At 53.9% G+C, this 11,910-nt stretch overlaps 1 protein-coding gene across 5 annotated transcripts in view; it reads right to left on the reverse strand.

Moving 5' to 3' along the window:
- Dab2ip (DAB2 interacting protein) overlaps window positions 1-11,910 on the reverse strand; it is a 187,183-nt gene that overhangs the window by 80,037 nt on the left and 95,236 nt on the right. The window lies entirely within an intron of this gene.

Here is an 11,910-nt window from a genome sequence, read left to right on the forward strand (position 1 = left end):
GGCGCCGACCGCGGCCGAAGCCACCCGACCCCCGGGCGCCTGGGCGAGCGGGCGGGGACGAGGGGCGGGGCTGCAGAGGGGCGGACCCTGGGGGGTCTGAAAGGCCAGCTGCCCCTCACCTCCCAGCCCTTCCTCCTTGCGCCTGGAGGAACCACAACTTCCCTCCCGCCCAGGTGGGGAAGGACACGGCGCCTTTCTCCACCTGCGAGGTCGATGCTCCCAGCCTGTCGTTGCTCGGAGAGCAAGCACGTGGTCCAAAGAGGGGTCGCCGGCTTGCGCCTAGCAGTACTCTGACCACATAGATCTCTAACCCGGGCGGCAGTTGCTGCATTGTCAGGGTGAGCCTAAAGCCGCTGTACCCCTGCAGGAACAACCACCTTAGGAACCGGATCCCTAATGCCCTGTTAAGGGAGGCACCTGAGGGTCTGATGGGTTTCCTGAGTATGCCCATCAGGATTCAGGCACCCATCCGGGCCATGCACCCATTTACTAGGCTGTACTGGACTCCGAGGTTAAAGCTCCACCGCCCCCACCTGAGAGCGCCAGAACTAATCCAAGTGCAGGAAGAGAAGGAGTCTGCCTATGCAGGTTGCAAGGTGCTCCGTTACGGAGGATGGGGACATCGGGGAGGAGAGGGGTCCGCAGGCCACAACCTGGTCCTGCCCGCTGCTTGAGGGAGAGGAAAGCTGGGGAAAGATTCCTTGAAGGAGGCATTCGGGGTTTCACCCACCCCTGCCTCCATTCTAGGTGATCTAACAACAGAAGCAAATGGGATAGCAACTTCAAGTTAGTGGTGTGCATAATCTGAAGAGTACATTTCATCCGTCACTCAGTAAAAGGCAGGCTTAGCAGCCCTCTCTAGGTCTTGGGGGAAGTGGACATTTGTGTTAGGCCATGCCCGATGCTGGATCTGGACCCTTCTGTGGCCCCAGCACCCTGGATAGGATGAGGTCAAATATGGGCAGTGTACAGTGAGTAGTATCTCTTCATCTGCCCAGACAGACAACGATAGAAAAACAGTATCTGCAAATGAAGAAGCCTTGCTCAGAGAGGTAGAGTGACTTACTCAGGGATACCCAGCCTCCAGGGCTCCCTAGTGCCGGAGCTTTACCTGCAGGACACCTCCTCTTTGCCCACTCTCTTTAAGCGTTCCCTTTGCCTATCTTTTTCTCTCCACTTTTTCCCCCTCCTCCTCCTCAACTTCTCACATCCATTGAAGACCTATCTCTGGGCACCTGTCCAGGGCCCATCTGAAATGCTACCCCACCAAAACCCTTCCCAGGTAGCGCAGTCCAAGTACACCTGACCTCTGCACCCAGCAAGATGCACTGGGGCATTCAAATCAGCTGTGGCTCAACAACTACCTCTTGATATTAGAGGTGCCCAAAGTGACCCTAATCCAGAGAAATGACACATAGACAAGGCAGTGCAGACCAGGGAGCACCAGACCCTGGGAAGACAGCATGCAGGCAAGGATCTATACCACTATAAACTCTGGGCTCCCCAATCTCAGCCACACCTGGCTGACCTGCATGGGTTTTCCCACGGCTGTTGTATCAACCAAGTTTCCCCAACAGGCTTGTACTTTTTCTTGGTTTTTATTTTCTACAGTGATGAAAATTGCACAATTTTTACACTCTAATGTAAAAAACCATGAAGCATGTTTTATGGTTTATAGAGCCTGTTCTGCACCAATAGACAGCTTGATCCTGTTTCCAAGTTTTAAAATGTAAAGTTCTTCCCCCCTCTAGGAGGGTGGGTGGGACGTGAGCCATTTTCTCATGCACACTCCTTCCCCTAAGGCTTAGACCCTTAATGCTCCTGTGACAGCCACCTTCTACTTGAAACCTCCAATAGTAGGGGGCTGGGGATTTAACTCAGCGGCACAGCGCCTGCCTGGCAAGTGCAAGGTCATGAGTTCGATTCCTGGTACCAGAAAAAAAAAAAAAAACGAAGAAAAAAACCAAAACCTCCAATAGTAGTACCCCCACCCACCCAAACTAGCAATTAACTTCGGACTCGATGCCCTCTCTACGATTCACTCATTCACCTTACTGAGAGTCTGGTATGCACCAAACACAATGACCATGACAGCCATGCACACTATGGGGTAAGTAACACACATATTTCCAAGGGGCTCAGGAGCTCAGATCATGGGGAGAATGATTCTTCAGGGAACAGGGAATATTCACGCTGACCCAACACACATTTCCCTAGACATCTTTTGTCCCCTAAGAGGGAACATACATTCATCATCCTGGAAGGGGACTTAGATTCAAAAGGCTGCATTATAAGGGTCCAGAGAAAGGAAAGGACTTCCCCAAGGACATAACAAGGTTAATGGAGGACCTTAGACTCCAGCCCATTGTTATGCCCAGCCTCACAGCTCGCTGACTCTCTCTCCTTCAGGGGCCTGAGGGCCCAGGGAAGCTTCTCAGTCACCTCTGGATGAAAGAAGACAAGCCGTTTCTCCCGTCCCTTTTTTGGGGAGCAGCTGGAGCTCCAAACTCAGAAAGAGGGACTAACTGGTCTTCAAGTCAGAAAGTCATTCCAAACCCAAGGCAAAGGGCTGGGATATTGTTTAGTGGTAGAGGGCTTACCTACCATACATGAGAACTTGGGTTCCATTCCGGGCACCGCCGGAAAAACAAAGATCTAACTCAACCTTTAATTGAGGGCCAGGGAGCAAATCACATCCCTTCCTTCAGTAAAACAGACTCCTTAACGCCCACTTTCTGAGCTGCACTGGAGCCGGCTGAGAACCCAGAGCTGCAGGCTGGCATGCGAGAATCAAACTGGCCGCACAGACTCCTCGCTGAGAGATGACAGGCAAGGCCCTTCACCTCTCTGTGAAGTGCTCAACAAAAGCCAAATGTTCTTCTCACATTGAATTCCCACACAAATGCCCAGGCTTGTTAAAAACATTCTTTGCAATAACATATGTTGGGTCCGGCTCATCTGTGAGGGTCAGACGCGGTTTCTACAATCACTCCCTTACTCTCCCTAGCGCACAGACTCTGACTCTCTTAACCACTCTCCCAGAGCCCGGACTTATCCCACTTTCTCCAAAAAGCTCAACCTGGGGTAGCGCAAGCTTTCCCACAGCACCAAGGTTCAGATCTTAATTCAGGTGACCTGGGGGCAGATTACTGGACTTCTCTGAGGGTTAGTATCCCCATCTGTGAAACAAGCTAACAATGACACCTATTTTACAGAATTATGGGAAGGACAAAACTACACTGAGGAGTCGCTAGCTTTCTACAACCACCTCTCTGTCCCAAGGGGTATACCAGTGGGCTTTCTATGGAGCCCGAAGGCCGCCTCTGTGGCAGTGGGGACAGGGATGTGAACGAACATGCTTACAAAATGATCCTGGAGCTGCAGAGTGACACCCAATTTGGAAGTTTTGAACTCTTTCCACCAGCACTTGCTTCTAAAGTAGCCTCACAGAGACACCCCTGTGTGCACAGAGCAGGGGTGGGCAGGGCTGCTCGGGTGAGGCCTCAGCTTTCATCCAGGGGAGCAGGCACTGATGTCTAAAGCACAGCAAGCAGCTTCCCCAGTCCATGGGGACAGCCTGCCTCCTCCCCAGATGTGGCCCTCTGCCTCCATTAACACAGCTGTGTGCACCTGTACTTGTCAAGCAGCTGTGTCTCTGCGCTAGGCTCAGCTAAGGCCCCAGGGCTTTTGCACGAGGCCACTACCTGATGCCTGAGTGTGGGCCGCTGTGCAGCCCTGTGCCCCCCAGGGGGCCCATCACCCCTCCAGGCACCATCCCTCCCAGCTGGCTTACAGGCCCGGCGGGCTCCCTACATATCACTGACTAAAGCACAGGAGAGAGGCGGATGGGGTCTCTGGCTGGAAGGACCTAAGTCCTCCAGCAGCTCCCTGACCCCAGTTCTAACCACTACCCCACCACCCTCACCTCCCAGGAGGTTCTCCAGCCACTCCCAGATGCCTTTCAGAATCCAGACACAGGATTTCTGCATTCACCCATTTTAGTCAATTCCGAATGAAGATGATGATGATAAACGACCAGTTATCGAGCTCCTCTTCTGTCATGTCTCTATTTCCCTGGTAACTCACTGAACACCTCCCGCCCCAGGGGGCCACTGTCTGTAATTAGAGGAGTCCTTGGGAGGACACAGGCTTCAGAAGTCAGACTGTTTTGGGTTTTCAGGATGGGAAACAGAGGCTCAGAGAAGCTGAGGTATTTGCTGCAAGCTGTGGAGCTGGTACAGAGTAGAGCAGGGATTGTAACCAGCAGGGTTCTGGCTCCCGGGTGGGAAGGGTGGAGACCCTGCCCATACACGACACTGACATCCCAGATCAGCCTCCCACACTGGGAAACAGGCAGAAAGGGAAGTACACGAGCCTGGAGTGCAGGGTTGTCACACAGGGCTCAGGGAAAGCAGCTTGGCCAGGCCTGTGTTCGCCTGCACCTTACTCTCAACCCAAGAGGCAGCTCCTAGGGAAACAGGCTTGCACAAAGCACCCTGACCTGGATTCCCAGGAGCCTGGCATCACCAGATCTCTTGACCACTATCTCTCCCTTGGGGTGAAGCCCAGAGCCTGTGCCTGGTGCGTCCAAATAGCAGCTGCTCATTCAAGGGCAAGTTTCCTCCCACATCCGCAGCCTTTGCTTAGCAGTAGGTCTTCTACTCAGGCCTGCTGTCATGGCCTCCTTCCCTTCCAACATGCTGACCCCAGGCCACTGCAGATGGGTAGGCAGCCTGATACACCTTTGTCTCCCGTTAGGCTTTCACTGCCACCCTGGTCCCTGAGACATTGCTCAGGATGGAGGCAGAATCCCTCAGGTCCTCCTGTGATCAGGGCCAGCTCATGCCATGCCAGTTTCTAAGTCTATACTCAAAGACAGAAGCTTCAAGGAGGGAGGATGTTGTGATGGATGTTTCTCTTAATATCTTTCTGGAGCTTTGTTCAAACGCCAAGAGCACATCTAAATCAACAGGAAAGGGAGGGGAAGATCCCATCCAGATAGTGCCACCTTCAGTCCCAGGAGAGGAGAGACATGGGTGTGCAGGCAGGAGGACAGACCAGACACCTCGGTAGGCAGGCAGGCCAGGACACCGGAAAGGGGCTGGAGCCTGGGGGTTCTGTCTCCCGGCTCACAGGCTGAGAGGCAGGAGGGTCCACAGAGGACCCAGGCCAGTGTCAGTGTTACAAACAAGACACCTAAGACCCAGAGTAACAAGCAGGGCAGTGGCGGGACATTAGTACCCAGATCTCCTTTTTGCAACTCCAGGGCCCATGCTTTAAGAATATCCTAGGCTCCTTGCATTTCCCCTTTACAGGCCTCAGTCTTCCCACCTGTAATACAATGGGCTAAGTTGGGCAATCACCAGGCTCCTTTCAGAAAATGTGATGATCCTATAAAGTTAGAATGGCTGCTGGGGCTGGGCTGCCTAGCCCTCCTGGGCTTGGCACTAACTGTACCCGGGAATTCCTGGCTTTGCGCAGGTCCTTCAGATGTGCCATTCCTCCTGCCCTCCTCCCCAGTTCCTGGGCTGCCCCCTCAGCAAGCTGTCATGCTTCCCTGGCCTCCTCCCTGGAGAGGTATGCAGCAGCAGAGAGGACCCCAACTGAGGAGTGACTTGCCCACGGTGGAATGTCAGGCACTGTGACAGGTGAAAGCAGGGAGGTATTTTAAGCCGGGATTAAGTTGGTGCCGTTGTGATGGCCACCCACTCTCAGGCCACTCCATGCCCATGGAACTCTCCCAAATTCATGCCACTGCACGCTGAACATCAAAGACCTCCACACTCCCCCTCCGCCTGGAGTTACACAAAGAGAACCAATTCATGGGGCATGAGGGCCCAAGAAGGGGCTGGGACACTCAAGGGCCACACTTGGCTTCAAAGACTGCCGAGAAAGCCACACCTAAACTCACAGGGCCAGGAACACATGTTCAAGGACAGGCATCCATGCAAATTCACTCAGCAGGAGCACCCCCACAAAGATGTGTGTGTGCACATGTCTCCCACCTCTGCCACACTAACAGAGCACACAAACACATGTGCAATCAGTCAGCACACATGAACACGCACATACCCATAACACGCACATACACACACATTCACAAATACACTCAAACAAGCTCACAGATTCACCCTCCTATTCAGAAGGCGCCCACAAATCACACCGACACACAGGCCAGTCACACCAGTGCAGGAAGGGAAAGTCACCCAGCTCAAGTTGCTGGGAGCCCAGAGCAAGGGCTGGCTGCCCCCAACTCCCGTACACTGCATGCAGGTCTCCCTTTAGAGCAGTCTTTGAGGATATTCTGTGTCTCTCATATCCCGAAAGCTATTTTTAGAGCTCTCTAGATGTGTGGTGTATGGGGTCGCAGCAAGAGCCGGAGAACCCTGTCCCTACCTGTCTCCTCCTGCCCACCCATACCCCTGAAGTCCCCTCATCTGGCACACCTCTTAGGTCCAAGAGCATCTTGATCCCTAGGAGTCCTCAGGTCAAACACAACTCTCTGTCCTCCTTCCTGAAGAGGAAGGAGAGCAGAGGGTTTACATGCAGAGGTTCCCCTGGAGCTTCATGTGGCCATACATGTGACTTTTGGGAAGTGACTGGGTCATCAGCACAAACCAGACACCAATCAGCCACTAGCCAGAGGGGACAAGAAACGGGTGTCCCCTTTGTGCCTTAACCCTGCTCACTCTTCAGGTCTCTCCTCCCAGGCTGGAGCTGATACTCTCGGACCAGGGAAGTCTCTCTGCAGACTCACTGCATTTGTAATGTTAAAAGAATCTGTTTAAAGCCTACCACTACACTGGACCATAAAGCCCCACAGCAGGGGCCATGGCGTTCTGACAGGCGTTCCCTAAATATTTTCTGAATTAATGAGTAAATATTTCGGACGGAAAAAAGAAAAAGTGCTCTGGGTGGTTTTATCAAGGATTTCACTTAGAAGCAGTCTGGGTGGGCTTGCTGGAGAAGACACTTTTGAAACACCTAAGGTGAGACAGCAGATGAGCTTGCTGACATGAGCAGGGGCAGGACAGCTGTGTGCAGCCGATCAGGCAGATTCCCAGCACAGGCAAAGGGCTAGAGGTAAGACAGCAGGGAGTCGGGCTGCCTCACGAGGTCCCTGGAGTTATCACTGGGGCCTTGGTCTTTAAAGTCACACACCACCACTACAGACTCCTGAGGGTCAAAGGAGGGAGGACAGAGGAGCCCACTCACAAAGGGGGTGGGGGTAAAGGTGGGAGAGCCCTCCTCATATCTGCCAGTGCCCAGGCCTGAGTGGATATTGGTGCACAGAGATCAGAAATTCCTGAGGTCCCAACCAGACATGTGACAGCTCAGAGCAGCAAGGGAGTGCCTCGCCGTCCCAGAAATCTTCCAGCCAGGAACACTGGCCCTTAGCATAAGCCTATCCCAGAGGTCTGGAGGGGCACACACAGCTCATCAGCTCTGTAGCCAGGAGCACAGAGCACTCCCTCTCCTTTCTCTTCTCCCTCTGTGTCTCCCCAGGCCCGTGGCTGAAGTCCCACCACCAGGCAGTGTTCCTGGGTGACTCACTGGCCCCAGCCCTTCTTCCCCATCAAAACTTCCCCGTTCCGTGCCCTGTGTGTGAGTGAATGCACTCAGCAGAGGCCATGGGCAGAGTGACCGGAAAACAACACCCAGGGTCAAGGATGCTGGGACCAACATCCAGCCCTGCCATTCATACCAGTGAGGGCCACTGCCACATGTGGATAAGAATCAGCCGAGGTATTCATGAAGCTCGCTTTCAGGGGCTGCAGGACAGCTTTACATGACTTATCTTGTTTAATTCTCAGCCCAGTGTGCAGGTGGGAGAGCAGAAGCTCAGAAAAGACAAGCAACTTGGAACCAGGAAGCAGCAGTGCTTGACCCAGCCCGGTTGTCTGCTCTGGAGCCGTAGCTCTTACATGATTCCTCTATGACTACGAGGTGCTAAGCAAGCATCTTGGCCTGTCTGTGACTCAGTGTTCCCACCTGAACAATGAGTGGATTGATCCGGCTGATCTTGCAATCCCTTCCAGCTTGAGCTTGCCTCCCTGGTGATTTAATTGCCGGGCACAACAGATGATAAGGACCTTCTGGGGACAACAGCTGGCCCGAGGGAAAGTACTAATGGTAGGTGTTGGGTCCGATGCCCCAGGGCAGCAAGGCAGGCAAGTCTGTCCCTGACAAGAGCCACCAGGGCACGCAGGGACCCCAGAGAGCCTCGGCTTCAGGATCATAAACATGAGTGAGAGGAGAGGTGGCGAAGGCAGCCCCATAATTCTACCCTGGTACGTGAAAAGTGCTATTAAAATCACTTAAAAAAAAAAAAAAAGACAAATCAAGGTATATCATGTACAGGTACAATTTCCTTATGATGAATGTGATCACTGTATATACCTATACCGTACCAATAAATTTAATTAAAATAAATAAAATTTTAAAAAAATAAAATAAAATCACTTTTCACCAGGGGACCCAAAACACACCCTGGGGGAGGACTCCGTAGGCCTTTCTCCCTGGGGAGGTATGTAGCACCTGCAGGCCAGGCTTACATGGGAGTTTATCCTCAAGAGCTCAGACCAACTCCTGGGCTGGGGTCACAATCAATGCTCAAGCAAGGGCTGGTGTCCTCACTGGGGCTCTGGCGCAGGCTGGGCGACTTGTCCTGACCTCTGCTCCCAGGGCAGTGGCCACTCTGGCCTCAGATGCAACACAGGGCTCTCACAAGCAGGGAGGTCACTGCCTCCTCTTCCCTGCTCATGGCACTCCTCCATTTAATACATTTATTCCTTGTGTCCCCCTCTCCCACACCTTCACTCCATCAGCCCCACCGGGTGCCTGCCACAGGTGAGGCTGTGCACCAAAGTCAGGGTTCAGGCAGGTTGGAAACAAGCACTGCCCTTGAGAAGGTCACCGCCAGCTGGTGGGAGAGATAGCCACGCGGTGCATGGGTAAGCCAGAGAGTCCTGGAGATGCTGTGTGGTAGGGCGTTCTGAAGCCCCGGGAGGGGTGCCCATGCACAGGGCCGCTTCAGGGAGGGAGTCTGGGCGGCAACCAGGGTGCTCTTAAAGCAGAAAAGCAATGAGAAATTGTGGGTGGAAGGCCCAGCCTGTCCCAAGACGTGCAGGCTGTGCCATCTAAGGCGCTGGGGCAGGGGAGTTACAATCAGGGCTCGTTTTAGATGTTCTTTAAGCAGTTCCACAGGAAAAGTTACTCATCCCGACACGAAGACTTGTGAAGGAAACAGATGTCACTGCCGCCACCTCCACAGAGGGCTTCCTGGCTTTGGAAACAATAATTCCCACCCGAGAACTCATATATAATTCTGTCTGCAATCCAACCCAAATGCCACTTGATCGCTTTATTTTCGCAGCAGGAGAAGGTGAGGAAAAGAAGGCCTATATGCACCTTGCACCCTATATCCAGGCTCTTGGTCCCTTGGAGAGGGGAGGCTGCAGGGCCACAGGGCAGGTGCAAAGAGGATTCAGTTCTGCCTTCTGACCCACAGGACCAGGCCTGCAGGAAGCAGGGCCCAGACAACGTAAGGCAGAGAGAGGCAAGACCCAGCTCTGTCCCCAGGGGCCCTGGCACCTCCCCTCTCTGGGACTCAGCATCCTCATCCATAAGCAGGAGAGAATGGTAAAACTGGGGCTGTGTGCACATGGCCAGGCCCTGCAAGGGCCTCACCCTCCTTGGCCAGAGCTGAGTGATGCTCAGCCAATTCTGCACTCCCCAGCTACCCACCCTGCTTCTGTCACCTTTGCGAAGTGAGATGCGTGTGACCTGCCCTTGGGGTGGTATGGATGCCATGAGAAGACACCCAAGAGAGCCCAGCACAGGGCCTGGCCCAGGGGCCCTCATGAAACAGCTCTAAGATTCCCCCACAGTGCCGAGGGCAGAGGGGAGGTGATGCTGGGAGGGGAACCCAGGTCAGCAGGATCTGGAGCCCGCTCTGGGCACTATCCCACCTCTCCCAAAATACCCGCCTCACTTCCTCCCAAGGCACCTGGAAACCACCACAGGATATCAGGGATGAAGAGCCTACTGGCCCTAGCCTGGTGACCACAGGGCAGCAACCTTCCTGGCAGCCTGCATTCTGCCCACCTCAGCCTGTGATCCTCCTCCCGAAGGAAGGTTGTCCTGGCTCCATTAAAAAAAATAAAATAAAATCACTTTTCACCAGGGGACCCAAAACACACCCTGGGGGAGGACTCCGTAGGCCTACTGGCCCTAGCCTGGTGACCACAGGGCAGCAACCTTCCTGGCAGCCTGCATTCTGCCCACCTCAGCCTGTGATCCTCCTCCCGAAGGAAGGTTGTCCTGGCTCCATTAAAAAAAATAAAATAAAATCACTTCCAGTGTCACCAATGAGGGTCCCCTTTCAGAGTTCTAGCTCTCCGATCAATCCCATCCAACCAGCTCAACCACCATGCTGGGCCCAGCTGACCAGGTGCTCCCAGAAGGGCGCTGTGAGCTCAGCAGTCTGCCTGTGGCCCTGGGCACACAAACCCCCACACCTGGGCTCTCCTTGCAAGCAGCCACCCAGGCGTCCACTCACTGCCCTCTGCTGCCCCCAGCTGGTGGGAAGCCACCTGCACAGACACCTCCAGCTCTGTCCGTCTGTAGAACCGCTGGGAACGCAGGCCTCTGGTCCCCTCACCACTCTCTGCCTCCTGGGATCGGAAGTGAGCATTAAAGACAGACAGAGAGGCTCAGAGTTGGGTAACTCACCTGGGCAATCCCAAGTCACAGAGGGCAGGGGGCCCACCTTCAACCCTACTCCCTCCTGGGCAGACTGCTGGGGGATGCCAGCACTGCACCCCAGGGCCCAGAGCGGCGGGAGCAGAGGAATCCAGGTCCCCAAACGGCATCACGCCTGCCTGTCCTGGACCTGCAGGTCAAGTGGTTTTGTGTTTTTTTAGTGGTTGTGGTACTGGAACCTAGGGCCTGTGAACCCAGCCCCCCACCTCTTTTTAAATTGTGAGACAAAGTCTTGTTAAATTGCTACACTGCCCAGGTGGGGCTCAAACTTGTGATCCTCCTCTCTCAGCCTCCCAGGGTGCCAGGATCACAGGAGCACATTTACAACAGGACTGGGGAAGCAGCCATTTACACAGCAGTAGGAACTACTCTAACTGTCTCTGTTGGGGGCAGGGATGGACTTCTGACAACCTGCTTGACAAAAGTAGTTCGTCCCCTCTCCCCTATCCTGAATCCCTCTGCCCAGCTCTGGTCTCTGTCCACTAAATGTGCTCCTGACTCTCCCAGTCAAGGATGCTGCTCTGAGGTACATAATGCACCCCAGATATGCTTTGTCCTAACCTAGCCCGCCTCACCTCACTTTCTGGAAACTCCATACTCCTGTTGGCACAGCCTCACATTCTGTCTCCTCTGTCTCGTGCTCTGCGTCTCCAGTCACCTGTATTCCAGCCTCTTCTTCACGTCAGCCCCAAACCTCTACCAGTTCCTGCTGCCATTTGCTCCCACTGTTTCCCATCTCCTGAGCTCTGCAGGGTCTGTTCCGGCCACCTGCAACGTCCTTTCTCCCTCTTCTGCCAAGAAATGACTTCATCAAGCCCCAGCTGACCCCTTTGTATTTCTGCAGGTAGCAACTACACTTTAATCCTATTTGTACCTTCAGTGCACAGCACAGGCCGTGACACACAGTTGGTGCTGAGTAAAAATGTGTGGGGAGAAAGAGAGAGAGAGGAAGGAAGGAAGGAAAGAAGGAAGGAAGGAAGGGAGGAAGGAAGGAAGGAAGGGAGGGAGGAGGGAAGGAAGGAAGGAAGGGAGGAAGGAAGGAAGCAAGGAAGGAAGGAAAGAAAGAAAACAGGTGTGTAGAAGAACTGGCCTCAGCCTCCTCTCTAGCTTGATGTGTCTTCCTCTCTTCCCTGTGACTTTCTGGAT

The sequence above is a fragment of the Chinchilla lanigera genome, unplaced genomic scaffold (assembly GCF_000276665.1).
Source record: "Chinchilla lanigera isolate Chin_1 unplaced genomic scaffold, ChiLan1.0 scaffold00018, whole genome shotgun sequence".
Classification (NCBI taxonomy): Eukaryota; Metazoa; Chordata; class Mammalia; order Rodentia; family Chinchillidae; genus Chinchilla; species Chinchilla lanigera.